A 21286-nucleotide genomic window follows, 5' to 3' on the forward strand; every position below is an offset into this window, starting at 1 on the left:
TGGCTCACTAAGAAAATGTCCCAGGACCTCTCTAGGGACCAATTTACAATCACTCAGTAAATGTTCTCTGATAATGTTGAGAGTACAGTTTCTCCCCAACCATGAACACCTATCCCAGAAACAGCCTGGAGCAAAGGGAGTCCTGAGAGAGGAAGGTGACCTGCACCTGTGGAACTACTACTGAGAGAGCAGCATAAACATTGATTAGGAATAATTCAGTCACAAACACCAGATGGGAGGACTTCCTTTCTCATCAATGCAAACATGGGACACCAGAGAGAGAAAGGAGAAAATAGAACTAGGTATTTCACGTGCTTTATTGAAAGAGAGAAAAACATCATTTTCCTCCTTTCCCAGCGGTTTTTGTTTTGTTTTTTATCCCAGCGTAGCCACTGCAGCACTGCATCCAGGAGGTTCACCATCCTAGATACTGGATCTAAGCACTGCTTTTCAGCAAACAGAGAGGTAAAAGAGAAAACAAGGGTTAGAATTTGAGATCTCCTACCAATGAGCCACACAGAAAAAAGCAAGAGGTTTTATTTTCTAATTCTTTAAGAAAACATGTATTTGTCCTGTCGCTGGGGACCCATGGCCGTCTGGGGATGGTGTGTGCGTTGCCTCACCTGCCTTTCTCGCTATGTGGTGTCTCTCCCTGTGCAAAGCTCCGGTGATGGCTCGCTTGCTGGGGTTAACACAGTGTCTCCAGCACTGACCCCAGGCAGACACAGCTTTCATGAGTCAGTAAAGGCTAGCCTTCACAAGCTATTAAGTCTCGGAGAGGGGAGGCTGAGAAACACGTCTCCTCTGCTTGATGGCAGTGTCATGTGCAGGACATTTTCCTGGCTCCAAGAGTTAACCATGCAGCTAATAAGCTGGATTCTAGTGAAAGGGAAGTCGGCGAGTCACTGACAGAAAACACTCTCTTTTCGTCACAGTGTTACATCCTTGAGAGAAAAGGAAGCAAGTATTCACATAATCAGCCTGCTGTAAAAAAGGCAATGATTAAATTTTTAGTGGTGTTCGGTGGTCAGTTCCTTTGTGAAATTTTCTCTTACCATAGATAAAATCACGGCTACCATTTACTGAGTCCATTACTATGGACTAGGAACCAGGATAAGCGCTTCAGACACACATTCCCCCATGATCCTCAAACCGTCTTATATTCTAGATACCATTTAAGTGATGAGCAAACTGAGACTCACATTCCCCCATGATCCTCAAACTGTCTTATATTCTAGATACCATTTAAGTGATGAGCAAACTGAGACTCAGTCAAGGTTCCAGCTGTGACCTTACACAAACTGGCAAATGATGGAGCCAGGGCAGTCTGATCCCAGAACCTCCTAATCATCATGATACTATCAGATAAACAATGTCCAAGTAAATGCAGCAATCACCCACGCCAATCTGAGCAGTAACATTCCTGCTGAATGTTCTGTAATAAAATCTAATAGAAATTATCCTGCATGGTCTTCCATTTCTGCATACCACATTTAAAAAAAAAAAAAAAAGCTACTGTCTGACTTTCAGGTTTGATTCTCAGCTCTTGTGGAGCTCCTCTCCCCAGCACCCAAATTAATGATATTATTTGTATTAGTCACTAGGCTAATCTAGTGCTCTATAGGAAGTCATAATTGCTCTTAGTTGCTAAACAAATCTCTAGGCTCATATCAAGATCATTGCCAATTAATCTTTTAAAAGTCATTAAAAATAGGAAAAGCTCGGCCAGGCATGGTAGCTCATGTCTCTAATCCCAGCACTTTGGGAGGCCAAGGTGGGCAGATCATGAGGTTAGGAGATCCAGACCATCCTGGCTAATACGATGAAACTCCGTCTCTACTGAAAATATAAAAAATTAGCTGGGCATGGTGGCAGGCACCTGTAGTCCCAACTACTCAGGAGGCCGAGACAGGAGAAGGGTGTGAACTCAGGAGGCAGAGTTTGCAGTGAGCTGAGATCGTGCCACTGCACTCTAGCTGGGAGACAGAGAAAGACTCCATCTCAAAAAAAAAAAAAGACAGGAAAATATTGAAACTGTGAATTATCAGATCAATTTTGTGGTATCTAGTGGACAAGATGGAGAAATAACATATTAAATAACTGACATTTATTAAATGATTGACACTGTGATAAACCTTTGCTATAATTTATCTTAGCCCTCACTTCAAGGTACCTCCACTTTACAGATGATAGTGAGGTTCAAAGAAGTTATTATACATAACTTTCCCAATGTCACCCTACTAATAAGCGAAGAACTTAAAAATTGGTGCTTCGGACTGAACGTTTACGTCTCCCCAAAATTTGCATTTTGAAGTCTAAATCTCTAATGTGAGGGTCTGTGGAGATGAGGCCTTCAGGAAACAATTAGGTCATGAGGGTTGAGGTGTCACGATGAAATCAGTGCCCATATATACATACAAAGAGACATGAGAGAGCTTCCTCTCTTTCTGCTCTACCTCATGTGAGGATAGAAAAGAAAATGGCCAACTGCAAGCCAGAAAGAGGATGTCACCAGACACCTGCCAGTGCCTTGATCTTGGACTACCCCAGCCTCCAGAACTATTAGAAACACATTTCTGTGGTTTAAATCACCTAGTCCATAGTATTCTGTTACAGCAACCCAAACTGAATCAGAAACATGAGTAGCAACTATAGACTGACTTGTGGGAAGAATTAACTAGTTGAATCCAAAGTCAAAGAGTGTTGATTAGTAGATGGGTATTCATCTCAGAGCAAAATTTGTACTGGGGTGCTGGAGTATGCCGTCCTTGCCTTTCTAATTCAGCCTCATCCTTATCAAAATTATGGGCACCAGAAATACCTCTAACTGGCAAATTCAAAATTACATCAGAGGATAAGTGAGCTGCAGTGAAATTAAACTGTTACATGTAGATTTACAAAGTCAATTACATAGCTATCGTGTGGAAGAAAATTGGGCAAATAATGACTCATTTAAAATTTTCCTTTAAAAGCTAAAACAGTCTTAGGCTCTATTAGTAGATCCACCAAGGAGACTCTTATTCTGCATATGGAGTGTTGAGACTAAATCTCTGTGCTGCATTTTTTTAATTATACTTTAAGTTTTGGGATACATGTGCAGAACAAGCAGATTTGTTACATAGGTATACACATGCCACGGTGGTTTACTGCACCCATTAACCCATCATCTACATTAGGTATTTCTCCTAATGCTATCCGTCTCCTAAACCCCTACCCATTGACAGGTCCCAGTGTGTGATATTCCCCTCCCTGTGTCCATGTGTTCTCATTGTTCAACTCCCAGTTATGAGTGAGAACATGCAGTGTTTGGTTTTCTGTTCCTGTGTTAGTTTGCTGAGGATGATAGTTTCCAGCTTCATCCATGTCCCTGCAAAGGACATGAACTCATCCTTTTTATGGCTGCATAGTATTCCATGGTACATATATGCCACATTTTCTCTATCCAGTCTATCATTGATGGGCATTTGAGTTGGTTCCACATCTTTGCTATTGTGAACAGTGCTGCAATAAACATACATACGCATGTGTCTTTATAGTAGAATGATTTATAACCCTTTGGGTATATACCCAGTAATGGGATTGCTGGGTCAAATGTTATTTCTGGTTCTAAATCCTTGAGGAATCACCACACTGTCTTCTACAATGGGTGAACTAATTTACACTCCCACCAACAGTGTAAAAGCATTCCTATTTCTCCACATCCTCTCCAGCATCTGTTGTTTCCTGACTTTTTAATGATTGCCATTCTAACTGGTGTGGGATGGTATCTCATTGTGGTTTCGATTTGCATTTCTTTAATGACCAGTGATGAGCTTTTTTTCATATATTTGTTGGCCACATGTCTTCTTTTGAGAAGTGTCTGTTTCTATCCTTCACCCACTTTTTGATAGGATCTTTTCTTGTAAATTGAAGTGCTTTGCAGATTCTGGATATTAGCCTTTTGTCAGATGGATAGATTGCAAAAATTTTCCCCCATTCTGTAGGTTGTCTGTTCACTCTGATGATAGTTTCTTTTGCTGTGCAGAAGCTCTTTAATTAGATCTCATTTGTCAATTTTGGCTTTTGTTGCTATTGCTTTTGGTGTTTTAGTCATGAAGTCTTTGACCATGCCTATATCCTGAATGGTATTGCCTAGGTTTTCTTCTAGGATTTTTATGGTTTTAGGTCTTACGTTTAAGTCTTTAATCCATCTTGAGTTAATTTTTGTATAAGGTGTAAGGAAGGGGTCCAGTTTCAGTTTTCTGCATATGGCTAGCCAGTTTTCCCAACAACATTTATTAAATAGGGAATCCTTTCCCCAATGGTTGTTTTTGCCAGGTTTGTCAAAGATCAGATGGTTGTAAATGTGTGGTGTTATTTCTGAGGACACTGTTCTGTTCCATTGGTCTATATATCTGTTTTGGTACCAGTACCATGCTGTTTTGGTTACTGTAGCCTTCTAGTATAGTTTGAAGTCAGGTAGCATGATGCCTCCAGCTTTTTTCTTTTTGCTTAGGATTGTCTTGGCTATATAGGCTCTTTTTTGGTTCCACACGAAATTTAAAGTAGTTTTTTTCTAATTCTGTGAAGAAAGTCAGTGGTAGTCTGATGGGGATAGCATGGAATCTACTTTGGACAGTATGGCCATTTTCATGATATTGATTCTTCTTCCTATCCATGAGCATGGAATGTTTTTCCATTTGTTTGCATCTTCTTTCATTTCCTTGACCAGTGGTTTGTAGTTTTCCTTGAAGAGGTCCTTCATATCCCTTGTAACTTGTATTCCTACTTATTTTATTCTCTTTGTAGAAATTGTGAATGGGATTTCACTCATAATTTATCTGTTTGTCTGTTATTGGTGTATAGGAATGCTTGTGATTTTTGCACATTGATTTTGTATCCTGAGACTTTGCTGAAGTTACTTACAGCTTAAGGAGATTTTGAGCTGAGACAATGGGGTTTTCTAAATATACAATCATGTTATCTGCAAACAGAGACAATTTGACTTCCTCTCTTCCTATTTGAATACCTTTATTTCTTTCTCTTGCCTGATTGCCCTGGCCAGAACTTCCAATACTATGTTGAACAGGAGTGGTGAGAGAGGATATCCTTGTCTTCTGCCAGTTTTCAAAGGGAATGCTTCCAGCTTCTGCCCAGTCAGTATGATACTGGCTGTGGGTTTGTCATAAATAGCTATTATTTTGAGATACATTCTATCGATACCTAGTTTGAGAGTTTTTAGCATGGAGTGGTGTTGAATTTTATTGAAGGCTTTTCCTGCATCTATTGAGATAATTATGTGGTTTTTGACATTGGTTCTGTCTATGTGATGGATTACATTTACTGATTTGTGTATGTTGAACCAGCCTTGCATCCCAGGGATGAAGCCAACTTGATTGCAGTGGATAAGCTTTTTGATGTGCTGCTGGATTCTGTTTGCTAGTATTTTATTGAGGATTTTCACATTGATGTTCATCAGAAAGATTGGCCTGAAATTTTTTTTTGTACCTCTGCCAGGTTGTGGTATCAGGATAATGCTGGCCTCATAAAATGAGTTAGGGAAGAGTCCCTCTTTTTCTATTGTTTGGAATAGTTTCAGAAGGAATGGTACCAGCTCCTCTTTGTACCTCTGGCAGAATTTGGCTGTGGATCCATCTGGTCCCAGGCCTTTTTTTTTTTTTTTTTTTTTTTTGGTTGGTAGGCTATTAATCACTACCTCAATTTCAGAACTTGTTATTGGTCTATTCAGGGATTCAACTTCTTCCTGGTTTAGTCTTGGGAGGGTTTATGTATCCAGGAATTTATCCAGTTCTTCTAGATTTTCTAGTTTATTTGCATAGAGGTGTTTATAGTATTCTCTGATGATAGTTTATTTCTGTGGGATCAGTGGTGATATCCCCTTTATCATTTTTGTTGTATCTATTTGATTCTTCTCTCTTTTCTTCATTAGTCTGGCTAGTGGTCTATTTTTGTTAATCTTTTCAAAAAAAAAAAAAAAAACAGCTCCTGGGTTCATTGATTTTTTTGAAGGGTTTTTTGTGTCTCTATGTCCTTCAGTTCTGCTCTGATCTTAGTTATTTCTTGTCTTCTGCTAGCTTTTGAATTTGTTTGCTCTTGCTTCTCTGGTTCTTTTAATTGTGATGTTAGGGTGTCAATTTTAGATCTTTCTTGCTTTCTCCTATGGACATTTAGTGCTATAAATTTCCCTTTGAACACTGCTTTATCTGTGACCCAGAGATTCTGGTACATTGTGTCTTTGTTTTCACTGGTTTTGAAGAACTTATTTATTTCTGCCTTAATTTTGTTATTTACCCAGGAGTCATTCAGGAGCAGGTTGTTCAGTTTCCATGTAGTTGTACAGTTCTGAGTGAGTTTTGTTATCCTGAGTTCTAATTTGAATGCACTGTGGTCTGAGAGACTGTCTGTTGTGATTTCTGTTCTTTTGCATTTGCTGAGGAATGTTTTACTTCCAATTATGTGGTCAATTTTAGAATAAGTGCGATGTGGTGCTAAGAAGAATGTATATTGTTGATTTGGGGCAGAGAGTTCAGTAGATGTCTATTAGGTCTGCTTGGTCCAGAGCTGAGTTCAAGTCCTGAATATCCTTGTTAATTTTCTGACTTGTTGATCTACCTAATACTGAAAGTGGGATGTCAAAATCTTCCACTGTTACTGTGTGGGAGTCTAAATCTTTTTGTAGGTCTCTAAGAACTTGCTTTACGAATCTGGGTGTTAAGTGTGGTGTTAAAGTCTCCCACTCTTATTGTCTGGGAGTCTAAGTATTTTTGTAGGTCTCTAAGAATTTGCTTTATAAATCTGGGTGTTCCTGTATGGGTTGCATATATATTTAGGATAGTTAGCTCTTCTCGTTGTATTGATCCCTTTACCATTAGGTAATGCCCTTCTATGTCTTTTTTGATCTTTGTTGGTTTAAAGTCTGTTTTATCAGAGACTAGGATTGCAACCCTTGTTTTTTGCTTTCCATTGGCTTGGTAAATATTCCTCCATCACAACCAACTTGTGAGCTGGTTAACTTGGTAAAGGTTAAGGTAAACTTCCTATGTGTGTCTTTGCACATGAGATGGGTCTCCTGAATACAGCACACCAATGGGTCTTGACTCTTTATCCAATTTGCCAGTCTGTGTCTTTTAATTGGGGCATTTAGCCCATTTACATTTAAGATTAATATTGTTATGTGTGAATTAGATCAGGTCCATTATTATGCTAGCTGGTTATTTTGCCCATTAGTTGATGCAGTTTCTTCATAGTGTTGATGGTCTTTACAATTTGGTATGTTTTTGCAGTGGCTGGTGCCAGTTTTTCCTTTCCATGTTTAGTGCTTCCTTCAGGAGCTCTTATAAAGCAGGCCTGGTGGTGACAAAATCTCTCAGCATTTGCTTGTCCATAAAATAATGTTATTTCTCCTTCGCTTATGAGCTTAGTTTGGCCGGATATGAAATTCTGGGTTGAAAATTCTTTTCTTTGACAATGTTCAATATTGGCCCCCACTCTCTTCTGGCTTGTAGGGTTTCTGCAGAGAGATCCACTATTAATTTGATGGGCTTCTTTTTGTGGGTAACCCGACCTTTCTCTTTGGCTGTCCTTAACATTTTTTCCTTCATTTCAACTTTGGTGAATCTGACGATTATGTGTCTTAGGGTTGCTCTTCTCAAGGAGTATCTCTGTGGTGTTCCCTGTATTTCCTGAATTTGAATGTTGGCCTGTCTTACTAGGTTGGGGAAGTTCTCCTGGATAATATCCTGAAGAGTGTTTTCCAACTTGGTTCCATTCTCCCCGTCACTTCCCGGTATAACAATCAAACATAGTCTTTTCACATAGTCCCATATTTCTTGGAGGCTTTGTTTCATTTCGTTCTTTTTTCTCTAATCTTGTCTTCACGCTTTATTAAGTTGATCTTCAATCTGATACCCTTTCTTCCACTTGATCAATTCAGCTATTGATACTTGTGTGTGCTTCATGAAGTTCTCATGCTGTGTTTTTCAGCTCCATCAGGTCATTTATGTTCTCCTCTAAACTGATTATTCTAGTAAGCAATTCCTCTAACCTTTATTCAAGGTTCTTAGCTTCCTTGCATTGGGTTAGAACATGATCCTTTAGCTCAGAGGAGTTTGTTATCACCCACCTTCTGAATCCTACTTCTGTCAACTCGTCAAACTCATTCTCCATCCAGTTTTGTTCCCTTGCTGGTGAGACATTGTGATCCTTTAGAGGAGAAGAGGCATTCTGGTTTTTTAATTTTCAGCCTTTTGGCACTGGTTTTTCCTCATCTTTGTGGATTTATCTACCTTTTATCTTTGATGTTGGTGACCTTGAGGTGGGGTTTCTGTGTGGACATCCTTTTTGTTAATATTGATGCTATTCCTTTCTGTTTGTTAGTTTTCCTTCTAACAGGCCGCTCTGTTGCAGGTCTGCTGGAGGTCCACTCCAGACCCTGTTTGCCTGGGTATCACCAGCAGAGGCTGCAGAACAGCAAAGATTACTGCCTGCTCCTTCCTCTGGAAGCCTTGTCCCAGAGGGGCACCTGCCAGATGCCAGCCGGAGCTCTCCTGTATGAGGTGTCTGCTGACCCCTGCTGGGAGGTGTCTCCCAGTCAGGAGGCACTGGGGTCAGGGACCCACTTGAGGAGGTAGTCTGTCCACTAGCAGAGCTCGAACACTGTGCTGGGAGAGCCACTGCTGTCTTCAGAGCTGGCAGGCATGAACATTTAAGTCTGCTGAAGCTATGTCCACAGCTGCCCCTTCCCCCAGGGGCTCTGTCCCAGGGAAATGGAAGTTTTACCTATAAGCTCCTGACTAAGGCTGCCGCCTTTCTTTCAGAGATGCCCTCCGCATAGAGGAGGAATCTAGAGAGGCAGTCTGGCTACAGTGGCTTTGCCACGCTGCGGTGGGATCCGCCCAGTTGGAACTTCCACGCAGCTTTGTTTACACTGTGAGGGGAAAACTGCCTATTCAAGCCTCAGTAATGGTGGATGCCCCTCCCCGGCACCAAACTCGAGCATCCCAGGTCAACTTCAGACTGCTATGCTGGCAGCAAGAATTTCAAGCCAATGGATCTTAGCTTGCTGGGCTCTGTGGGGGTGGGATCTGCTGAGCTAGACCACTTGGCTACCTGGCTTCAGCCCTCTTTCCAGGAGAGTGAATGGTTCTGTCTTGCTGGCATTTCAGGCACCACTGCGGTATGAAAAAAAACTTCTGCAGCTAGCTCAGTTTCTGCCCAAACATCCACCCAGTTTTGTACTTGAAAACCACGGCCCTAGTGGTGTAGGCACCCAAGAGAATCTCCTGGTCTGCAGGTTGCAAAGACTGTGGGAAAAGCGTAGTATCTGGGCTGGAATGCACTGTTCCTCGCGGTACAATCCCTTATGACTTCCCTTGGCTAGGGGAGGGAGTTCCCCAACCCCTTGCACTTCTTGAGTGAGGCGACACTCCACCCTGCTTCGGCTCACCCTCTGTGGGCTGTACCCACTATCTAACCAGATCCAATGAGATAAGCTGGGTACCTCAGTTGGAAATGCAGAAATCACCCGCCTTCTGTGTTGATCTCACTGGGAGCTGCAGACCGGAGCTGTTCCTATTCAGCCATCATCTGTGCTTTATTTTAAGGAGATGCTCAGACTGAGAATCTTCCCAAGAATGCAATCAGAATGTCAGAGCGTGTGGAAATCATGCCGTATTTGTTGAATGACCTGAATTAGAACAAACGAGTCTGAAGAGGAAAAGATTCAGGAAGATAATGTATGCCATTAAATATATAAAATAGAGATTTGACTTGTTGTATGAAAAACCAGAATAAGAACGACCCGCTGGAAGTCATTTGGGAGAATTTACTATGCTCTGATAGGACAAAGTGGTGAAGTCCCCATGACTGGCCTAACCCAGTGAGTGAGTAAACAAATGAATAAACTGTTAGAGCAGAAATTAAATGATCATCTCCCAAGGGATAGTGTCCAAAGATTCCTGAATTTGGGTGAAAGGCTAGATTGTCTTGAGTACATTGTCCTCATATTGGCAGGCTGTCCAGTTGCTAAGAATCATTCTCAGGGACTAGGCCTCCTTTCAATGATTTTTAAGGAACCCCATACCAATGCCAGCATCCTTCTCTAAGGTATCTCCTCCTGGACCAGGTATGTTAGACCCTCACAGGCTGAGTACGTCAAGGAAAGACCACTCCTTACAATTCCCTATCTTCTATGTTCCCTAGCCTAGTGTGTTACATTAACCACTCACTGAGGGGCAAGCTGGGGGTTGACCAAAGGTCATGTATTTCAAGTACAAGGTAGGTAGCCACAAAGAGGTGGAAGCTAGGAAGCCCCTGCAGATGCAGGGGACACACACCAAATAAATGGCTGGGCAAAATTCCCCCAGTCACACCCCACCCCAACCCAGAGGAAAACTTGGCATTGGAGAGAAGCTGTGGAGCAACAAAGCAGATATGCCATGTCCCAGGCAGTGTTCCAAATACATTATATATGTTCATTCATTTAATTATCCCAATAACTCTGTGGGATATTACATCCTTTTTATAGAGTAGGAAACTGAAGCCAAGGAAGAGCTGATAACTTCCCCAAGATCACACAGCGAGTAATGGTGGAGCTAGGATTAGAACCTAGGCAACGCAATCCTGGGCTCCTAACCAAGCCCTTTAGTGTTTACCGAGATGTGAATTTGTACCTCAATCCCCTCTGCTTAAGGTGAAACTACTTAGAGCAGCTTCGGACAAGGAGTATATACTACGTGATCAATAAACAATTATCAAATTCAATTAGTACTTTAAATCATTTGGAACTTGTTAACAGTGACCAGGGTATTCAGAACTGGAGATCTCCAGATACATCTTCATGTTCTAGTTTAATCCCTAGCATGAAACCTTCTTGTCCTCCACATTCCACTTTGCCTTTGTGGTTTTTATTTTGTTGGCATGTTGTTGTTATTTAGCCTGAGGCATAAAGTCATTTATTTGGTCTTAGGCAAACCAAAGATAAATGTTGATACCCAGTTCCAGCTTCCTGTGGTGACTCATTTGCTGAAGAAGAAAAAAAAAACTTGCGAGCTGGTTAACTTGGTAAAGGTTAAGTTAAACTTCCTTTACCAAAAAGGACAGAATTACTATCTACTTGGTGGTCAAGCTTTTCTTTGAGACTGGAATTAACCCTCAAAATAGTGTATTTAAGAGTGTAGTTGAAAGCCTAAAATTAAGAAAATCTCAGTTTTTAAGAGTTCAGAGTCGAAGAGGCCTGAAAATTCCATCAGAAAGATCTGAGACCAGAAGTACCCACCCCTGCAGGCTTCGTCCAGCTGGGGCAGGGCCTGGGCTTTGGCATGGCATGGTTATGAGAGCCTCAGGAGAACAGCCAATGGATGTCCTGGGGGAACAGGAGTGGACTTCACAGGAATCCACAAGGCTCTGGCCTTCACTCTCAGTCCAGCTGGCTCTCAGTTACAACAAGGCAAATTCCACCAGCTGAATGAATCCTAGCAGCTGTGGTAGCCTGGAGGCTCCATCCTGTACAATACATCAGGCAGCCAGCCAGTTCTGACCCGACTGCTTTCTGTATGATGAATCAGCCCCGGCCCCCAAATGAGAGGCAGGTCAACATGTATGAGGTCCCTAGACTGTATGTATCCCTTCCCACACTGCTTTAGGCACTGAGAATTCATCAGTGGGCAGGCCAGATAACACCTCTGCTCTTGCAGAAGTTACCTTTTGAACCTACTCTAAGGAAACAATCAGAAATATACCCCCAAACTTGCATATAGTATTATAATAGCAAAATATTGGAAACGATTTGAACAACCAGCAGTGGTCCACTGGTTAAATAAATTCTACTATATCCATTTGAAGTCACAGAAGTAACCATTTTTAAAAATCGTGTTATACAAGAATACCAGATGATTTAGAAATTTTTTCAATATATCAAATGGGAAAAAAAGATTACAAAGCAAAGAGTACAGTATGTCTCCAAAGTTGTGAACAACAACAACAAAAAAAATGCTTATATGCACATGAAAATAAACTGGAAAGATACACACCAAAACACTAACTACAGCTACCTTTGGATGGTAGGATTAGTGGTGATTTTATATTCTTCTTTGTATGCTCTACAAAACTCTCATTTTGCCAAATTTCAACAATAAATACATGTGTCCGTCAAGTTCCAACTAAGAAAACAGCACATACCAGGTAGCTCAATATTAGGAATTTAATATGGAGACCAAGTTACAAAGCTTTTGTGAGAGGTAACAGGAAACAATTAGGTAACAGGAAACAGTAGGGCAGTCCAGCAATTAGCAGAATCAAGAAGTAGTAGTGGGAGAGTAAAGAGAAGAGGTGATATTAACAGAGCCAGTAGTCCAAGCCATTCAGTGGAATCTGTGACTTTTAGGAGAGAAAATATAGCTACTTTTGGAATATCACTTGAAGAAAAGGGAGGGGAAGAAATACCCTGGTTCTTCAGTACAGCACTTCACACCCTGCAATCCCCTGCAGAGCTTCACACCCACTAAGCCTGGAGCCAGTGGGGAAGGGAGCTGGGAAGTGAAGTCTGCAGTGGAAGCCACCCGCAGTTCAGAGCAGTCAAAGATAAGAGTGGGGATGGATCTGAGGGCAAACACACAGGTGACTGGCACATTAGTTCTAGAATCATGGGGGCAAAGAAAAAAATTGATGCTTTTTTTTTTTTTTAAGAGAACACAAAAGTAGGACACATTTCCAAATGTTGTCTTCCTTCTGCTTGTAATTCAAGAACTTAAGATGCAACGAAGTCCTTGCTGTTTGCAAGCCATACAGAGGCATGTACATTGTCAGACACTGAAGGTGTTAGGGAAAAAATCTGGGTTTTCTTTCTTGCTTTTCAGATTCCCACCCTTACTTTGCCAGTCACCTGTCAGCTGACAGCCCTCAGCTGCTCCAGGTTTCCAATGTGGTGCCCCCTTGGGCCAACTCTTTTCTTTCTCTCCTCCACCCAAAATTCCTGAGCAATCCCTACCTGTTCTATGAGTCATACCATACGAGTCCCATTTGCTTCCAGAAAGTAGATGTTACTTTGAGAGATTTAGTGTTGAGTGTAGGGAAAAGGTATATTTAAAACAACAAATTAGCTACTTTAATCATCCCACAGGGCATGAGTTTAGAGGGCTACAAATCTTTCAATTAAATTTAAATAGTTTTTACCAAAAACTTGAAATTCACCCAGAACTGCAATTGGAACTACGAAACATACAAAGAAAATTAAAACCAGCTTCTTTTTCACAAGCAACAGAAAAGAGGCTTTCTGATTATTCAAGACAAAAGTTCTGGAGTCTTCCTCATAAACTGTCAATAAACCCTTCCGGTTCAACCTTCCAGATATATACAAAGTCTAGCCACTGCTCATAATTTCCTCTAAAGCAACTCTCCCAAGCCATAACATTCAATACCTGGATTGTTGCAATGGCCTCCTCACTGGCTTCCCACCTTTCACACTTGTCCCCAACCTCCTCAGTCCTCACGGTCAATCCTCAACATAGCAGCCAGAGCGATCCTTTAAACCATAAGAAAGCCTACATCAGTTTTCTGCTCACAGCTTTCCAATGGTCTCCCATCTCAGAATAAAAGCCAACATCCTTTAAATGACCCATGAGGTCCTAAGTGGCCTGCCACTCCAACCAGTCATTACCTCTCAGCCCTCACCACTCACTCACTCAGCTCCTCAGAGATGACAGGCCTACTCCTGCCTTGGGACCTTGGCATTTGCTGTTGCCTCTGCCTGGAATATTCTTCCTCCAAACATAGGGAGGACTTCCTCTCTTGCCTCCTTCATGTCTTTGCTCAAGTCTCACCTTCTCAGGCAGACCCTTCTTCATTCCTCTCTTTCTCCTGTTTCTGTTTTTCTGCCTAGGGCTTATCACTTCTAATCTGCTGCATAATTTACTCAGTTATTTTATTGCCTCTGCCCTCCCACCAGAATAGGTAAACTCAAGAGCTGGGATTTTTGTCTGCTGTGAACACTAATGTATCTCCAGCACTTCAAAGAGGGGCTGGCTCCTAGTAGGTACTCAACCAGTATTTGCTGAATGGATGCATGCTGGCACGTGTCTGAATGACAACAGCACAAGGCAGAGGTTGGTGTGGCAGGTCAGTGTCCTGGACCTGGCAGAGTCAGGTGGGTGGTGGGTGGGAGCCTAGGGAGAGCTTCCTCTTTCTCCATCTAAAGGAAGAAAACGTTCTCCCTATGATGAACCCTCTTACCCAGCTGCTGAACCTTGTTCCCTCAGCCTCCCCAGGAAACCTCACTTTATCATCCTTCTTTCTTTATATTAGCCGCTCTATTTTTGTTTGTTTGTTTGTTTTGTTTTGTGTGTTTTTTTGAGACAGAGTCTCGCTCTGTCACTCAGGCTGGAATGGCACAATCACAGCTCACTTCAGCCTCCACCCCCAGACTCAATCGATCCTCCCACCTCAGCCTCCCAAGTAGCTGGGACTACAGACACATACTACCATAGCCTGCTAATGTTTTTAATTTTTTTGTAGAGACGGGCTCTCACTATGTTACCCACGCAGGTAGGCTCTTTCCAGTGGTTCTTTTCCTTCACACTAAAAACTTGCTCATATGTCCCCATCTTACAGGAAAAGAGAAAAAAAAAACTCTCCTTGGATCCCACACCCTCTTCACCTACCCGATGGACTTCCTCCTTCTGTCACAAAGTCCTAGAAAAAGCTTGTTTCTTATTTTTTGGTTTTGTTCATTTGTTTGTGTACTTATTAGCTCTACCTTTGCAGCTTCCATTTATTTTTCAACCCTCTGCAACCTGATGTCGATGCAGAGCAATCACTGGAATTGCTCTTATCTTTTTGCGGCCAAGTCCAACGAGTATTTTTCACTCCTTCGCTTACTTGTCCTATTTGTTTAATGTGCATCGAGTCTCCTTTCTGCATAAAACCACGCACTTAGTGCTTCTGCATCTTTAACTTCCCTGCACTAGAGCTCCTCCTGTCTCTCTGCACACCTCGTCTCCCCCAGCTCACACTTCAAGGATGGGTGCTCCCCGCACTTCTGTCCTTGGTCCTTATCTCTCCACATTACTCTCCCTTGCCAATGTCATCCATCCCCATGACCTCTATTATAATCCACATATTGACGATTCCCAAGCCTATCTTCACATTCCAGATCTCTCAGATTCACAGCTGTATTCACTGCCTATTTACACGAATCAAAAGCACCTCGCACTCCATATATTCAAATCCCATCACCTTTCCTCCTTTTGTTCCTCCAGCATTCATCTCTGCAAACGACCCTTCTCTCAGGTAAAACCAGATACTGCAACTCATTCTTGATTCTTCCTTTTCTGTCAACCACCACCCAAATCATCCTAACTTTTTCATGTGTTGCATATCCACGACTTTGTCCCCAGACTCACTATTCCCCTAAACCCAGCTGCCAGCACTTCCTTACTATTTTCCCTGTGTCCAATATTACTCCTCCAAGCCATTATCCATCTGTGCCACAGTGATCTTTACAAAGAACAAGCCTGGCCAAGACCCATACCTGACTTCCTTCTGCGTAATATAAAAGCTTGCTGGTAGAATGTCAGAGATGTCCAGCTTCTGTCCGACCTCTCTATGCTCTTTTACCCTTAACTCCCTCTTTCTCCCATCCTTACTTTTTGGTAAGTTGCTGGGACCCTGATGAACTACTTGCAGTTTCTCCACAGAACAGGCTTTCTGTTACATCTGTCTGCACAGGCCACCCACCTGGTTCAGTGCATAACAGGTATAGCATCAGGCTCTGGAGTGAGCCTGAAATCAGACTCTGGAGTGAACAGTTATGGGATCAGCCTAGATGGGCTCCACCAGCTTACTGTGTTATTTTGGGCATATTATTTAATTATACTGTGCCTCGGTTTCCTTATCTGCAAAATGAAGGCTAGAATAACAGTACCTACATCATAGGACTACATAAAACATACTTAGAACAGTTCCTGATACATAGCAAATACTCTATGCATAGTAATTATTGTTATTAATACTTATTCACCAGACTATCTCTTATTTGCCCAAGCCTCTAGAAAGATTCTGATGACCCCTTAGGTCTAGATTACGACTAATCCATATATTCTTCTATCCTAGCACATCTTATACTCTGTTTATGTGTCTGTCCCTCCCTCCACCCCAAAAAACTATGACCCTGTGAGGGCAGGAACTCTCTCTTACTAATCTTAGAATTCCCAGCACCAGTTCAATGCTTAACAAATAATGCACTCAGATTAAGTTTGTAGAATGAACAGATGAATGCATGGATAGTCATGGCATGTCATTAACATTTGCTCAAGCAAACATTACAGGGCTCAAAACACCTTCACATATTTCTCTCTCATTTGTTCCTCACATCAATCCTATATAGTAGGCAAGAGAGGTAAGATTATTATCTTTATTTTCTTAAAGGGCATTCAGGTTTAACTATATGAAGTAACTTGCTCAAGATTATAAAGCTGATCAGTGAAGAAGCCCACCCTGGGAGCAAGGTCTTCTAACTTCAAATTCCACGCCTTCTTCTCTACAACAAACAGAATCGCCACTGGAGAATTACGAGGTACACCTGGGATGCATAGAGCTATGACTGGCAAGCAAGAGAGTTTTGAATTTCAAACATGGCATCAGCCAGTATACACACAGCAAAGAGAATGCCCCCCAAAGAAAAGGAAAGATTAAATCTTAGAAATAGCTTCTGCATTCAAGGCCAGCAAGGGCAACATAGTGAGACCCCATTCCTACAAAAAATTTAAAAATTAGCCAGGCATGTTGGCACATGCCTGTTTTCCTAGCTACTCAGGAGGCTGAGGTGGGAGAATCCCTTGAACCCAGGAATTAAAGGTTACATTGGGCTGTGGTCACACCACCATACTCCAGCCTGGGTGACAAAGTGAGACCGTCTCAAAATAAAATAAGAAATAGCTTCTCCGACCTCAGTGTTGAATCAATTAGGTATGTTTTCAGCTGCCAGTAAAAGAGGCCTGAATATGGTTTCAATAAACCAAGAACATGTCTCTCATTTGGCGGATCATGAGGTCAGGAGATCGAGACCATCGTGGTTAACACAGTGAAACCCCGTCTCTACTAAAAATACAAAAAATTAGCCGGGTGTGGTGGCGGGCGCCTGTAGTCCTAGCTACTTGGGAGGCTGAGGCAGGAGAATGGCGTGAACCCAGGAGGCAGAGCTTGCAGTGAGCTGAGATCGCTCCATCAAAAAAAACAAAAAAAAAATTCAGAGTTAAACAGCTTATAGGTGCTGAGGAAGTGCCACACTTCCTGAGAGCCCGGCTCTATATTTCTACTGCACCATCTTATTTGTAGGAGGCAGAACTCAGATGGTCCCAAGATTCCTGCCCCTGGTGTTCAGAATAGTCCCCTCCCCTCAATCACAGGCAGAATGGTGAATAAGATGGATCTCACTACCATGATTAGGTTACATTACATGACAAAGTTGCAGAGGCGTTGCAGATGTAATTAAAGACCCAGATCAGTTGACTTTAACTTAATTAAAAAGGAGAATATCCTGAGTGGGCCTGATAACCACGTGAGCCCTTAAAAGGCATTGGGCTCATCCTAAAGAAATTACAAGGTGACTTTTGAGCCTCTCTAAGAGATTCTCCAGTTGGCCTTTAAGAAGAAAGCAGCCATGTGGGAGGGGCCACGAGGCTAGGATGTGAGAGCAGCCCCAGGGAGCTGCGTGGACCCCCATCCAACAGCCCAGAAGAAACCAGGACTTCAGCTCCACCACTGCCAGGAAGTGAATGCTGCCAAAATCTGAATGAGCTTGGAAAAGGGGCCCAAGCTCCAGATGAGAGCACAGCCCATTTCAGCCTTGCGAGACCTTGAGCAGAGAATCCATCCTCAGACTCCAAATCCACAGAAACTGTAAGATGATAAATGTGTTGTTTTAAGCCACTAAATTTCTGGTAATTTCTTATGTAGCAACAGAAAACTAATATACTATAGGTGCTGTGCACTAATGCCCTGTAGGCGCTGTGCACAAATACCCTATTAGGCACTATGCACTAATACACTGTACTTCTATTACCAAGCACCTCATGGTGCAAGTCGGCTGTGGAAATCCCACCATCTGCATGCCAGGCTGCAGGAAGAAAGGGAAAAAGGCCAAAAGGGTGCTGCTCTGCATTCAGTTATCTCCTACTTTTAAGTAGCCTCCTCTGCTTAAGTCCCCACAGAACTTCATTTAGTTCTTCTAAGCCAGACCTATGTGGCTAAATCTAACTTCTCAGGAGACTGGAAAGTACACTTTTTAGTGAGGCACTTTGTTACCCCCAATAATATAAGGAAGGGAGATGGGCCACCAGGGGGGCCACCCTCATAGAGACTGCAACTCTAAGATGGCAGGGAGTTACTTGCCTATGTCTTCGAGCTGTCTCACGGCCAGGTCTGGAATATTCTGACCTCTATACCATGTGCACTGCATTGCCAGCAGACTTGTGGGAGGCCAGAAGCACTGACCACTGGCCTGATGCCCCTTCCTCTACCTACTCTACTGGAATCCTTCCCGATTGCCTTTCCTTCCTGTGACCCTAAGCACTAATGCTGGTCACACCAGACCCATTTACACTATCCACACTCTCCTTGGAAGGGAAGGCATCACATGACCACTTTAGAGCAGATTTTTTTTTTTTAACTGACTGGAGCTGAAAATAAAATTGGTCGAGGTCTAAGAGTAAACTCTGGGGGTAGGAGAAAGGAAGTCATGATTCTATAGAAAAAAAAAAAAAAAACACGTGATTTCGAGCTGTTGAATCCAAGAGATGGAAAGAGATTTTAGTAATGTCATGGAGGCAAACGGAACCAGATTGAACCACCACTGGAAGATAGGGCACAGCTGAGAGCAGAGCTGACCTTAAGACAGAGTATGTATAGGACAAAGGAGTTCTGCCAACGGAGACTAGGAAATTGGGCACTAGAAGAGCCTGAGGGGAAACTCAGCCTATCAGTCATGCTCAGCAGGAGCCAAGAGCCACTTAACCAGGGAGAGGCATTACAGATGCAGCTGGAAATTATCCAATGATAGGGAAATGGGGAGTAAAAGAATAGATATGGGAGTTGTTCACAAATAGAAACGTGAACAATATCTTGGGTGCAATAAATACCAATTGCTTAATCACTCTGTGGGGTGAAACATTTTGCAATGGAAATGAGTTATCATTGTTCCATCTATGCAATTACAGAATAGCAATTCCCTCATCACTAATGAGAACTCTGGGTGAGTTTCCAGAAGATGTGATACATTTCCTGGTCTTTGATGACCTTGTAACACCAGATGTTCTTTTAACTCTAGGTATTTCCTTCAGAAAGTAAATTCCTTTCAAATTCCTTTCCACCAATGACAAACCATACAGACAACAGTTCTCCTTGTAAGATTATACCACATTTTTACTGTACCTTTTCTGTTTAGGTATGTTTACATGCAAAAATACCATTGTGTTACAACTGCCTATTCAGTTCAGTAACATGCTGTACAGGTTTGTAGCCAAGGAACAATAGGCTGTACCATATAGTCCAAGTGTGTCATAGGCTATACCATCTAGGTTTGTGTAAGTACATTCTATGATGTTTACACAATGACAAAATTGCCTAGTGATGCATTTCTCAGAATGTATCCCTCTCATGAAGCTACTCATGACTGTATGTGTGAAAGAATAAAATGCCACCTTTGTATGAATCTGGTATGGTATGCTGCAATTTTCAAAAATTAAATGGCCAAACCATGCCTCCATGCACTGTCTCTATGAAAGATTGTTATAAGTGAACATCACTTCCTAACTACCAGTAACCAAATGTTATACAGAACACAGAGTGGAATTGCAAAGACTGATAAAGTCAATACTTCTTAACCATATGATCAGTTCCACATAATAAAAGCAAAAACTAAGAGAAAGGCAGCCAGGGAGTGGTTAGGAATACAGGTTCTGAAGTCAGAGAGCCTGGGTTGGATCTCAGTTCCAGTGCTCAGCAACCTAGTTCAGCAACTTGGGTCGTTATTTGACTTCACTAAACCAGTTTATCTATAAAATGGGATAACAGTAGTGCCTGCCCCATAAGGGCATTGTGCCTTAGTAAGTGAAATAATGCATTCCAAGCCCAGCTTCATAAATATTAGCTATTATTATCCAGAGGGTTTTTTTGTTATATCTCTGAAGTCCTAACCTGTAATTCCAATCTGCTTACTTCCTTCCACCTACCTCCACAGGCTACAGTAATATTCAACAGCCCACATATATTTCTGGAACGGGAAGGTATCTTATAAATCGTATATCCAGCCAAAGATGCACAACCAAGGATGTATTAGACCCTCTGGGCACCATGGTGTTGAAAAAGTGTACCTAGTTAAGAACCACTGCCCTGCTCTAAATGTCTCCCTTTACAGAGGAGCAAACTGAGGAGGCCCAGAGCATGAAGAATCTTCTGGGGTCACAAGACCATTTTCAGAATCTCCTCTTGACAGACCTGGCTCAGACCTCAAACTAGGAGCCAAGTGTCTCGACTCTGATTGCACAATTTTGGCACTCCCCCAGGCCGTCTTATGGAATTCAACAAGCATTTCCTGAGAAACCACAGTAGGGGTCAGGAAGGAGAACAAGATGGAGACCCTGCCAAGAATGGCATCGCGATCTCATCAGGGAAACAGGCATTGGCGGCATTAAGAATTCTAAAAGAAGTGCCAACAAAGTGCTAAGAAGTCCTAAGTGCTGCTGCTAACTCACGAAACTTTCATGAAGGAGATGGAATTTCTACTGGACTTAGAAGGCTAGGGATTGAAAGGAGCCATTCTGGGTAAAATAAACCATTCGAGCAAAGGCCCCGAGGTTTCAAGAGAGAAAGCTCATGAGAGATTTAACAATCTTCTTGAACAGACAAGGAGATAAACCACAGAGCTGAAACATCTGGGTTCAGAAAAAGCAAATAGTCTGAAGTATCTTTTAGAGCTGCAAAGTGATAAAATTCTTCCACTGTCTCTTCCCAGATTATCCACAGAGCATCTGCTTTCTGCCTGCCGATTCTGAAAGACTGAATGCCAGGGAGAGGAGTTGCTAGAACAGTTCATGTGTGGGATCCCACTCTGAAGACATTAAGAAAGGAGAAGCTCACTTCTCATTCCTTGCAGAAGTAGAAGCCAACAGGAATAGCCCCTGTACTCAAAATCTAAGGAGATGATGTGGGAATGAAAATGACAATTATGACAATTCGCCTCATGATATTTGATCCTACGTGAAAAAGTATACTTTTTTTTTTTTTTTTTTTTTTT

The 21286-nt window shown here is 42.1% G+C and overlaps 1 long non-coding RNA gene across 1 annotated transcript in view; it reads right to left on the reverse strand.

The window, feature by feature from the left end:
* Window positions 1–299: 299 nt before the first annotated feature.
* LOC112617281 overlaps window positions 300–21286 on the reverse strand; it is a 25368-nt gene continuing 4381 nt past the window's right edge. Inside the window, exons 3-4 of the long non-coding RNA XR_003117883.1 lie at window positions 9500–9705; window positions 300–944 (exon numbers count right to left, since the gene is read on the reverse strand). This is a non-coding gene — a long non-coding RNA (uncharacterized LOC112617281). The remainder of the gene's footprint in view (window positions 945–9499; window positions 9706–21286) is intronic.

Source organism: Theropithecus gelada, unplaced genomic scaffold (genome assembly GCF_003255815.1).
Source record: "Theropithecus gelada isolate Dixy unplaced genomic scaffold, Tgel_1.0 HiC_scaffold_15989, whole genome shotgun sequence".
NCBI lineage: Eukaryota > Metazoa > Chordata > Mammalia > Primates > Cercopithecidae > Theropithecus > Theropithecus gelada.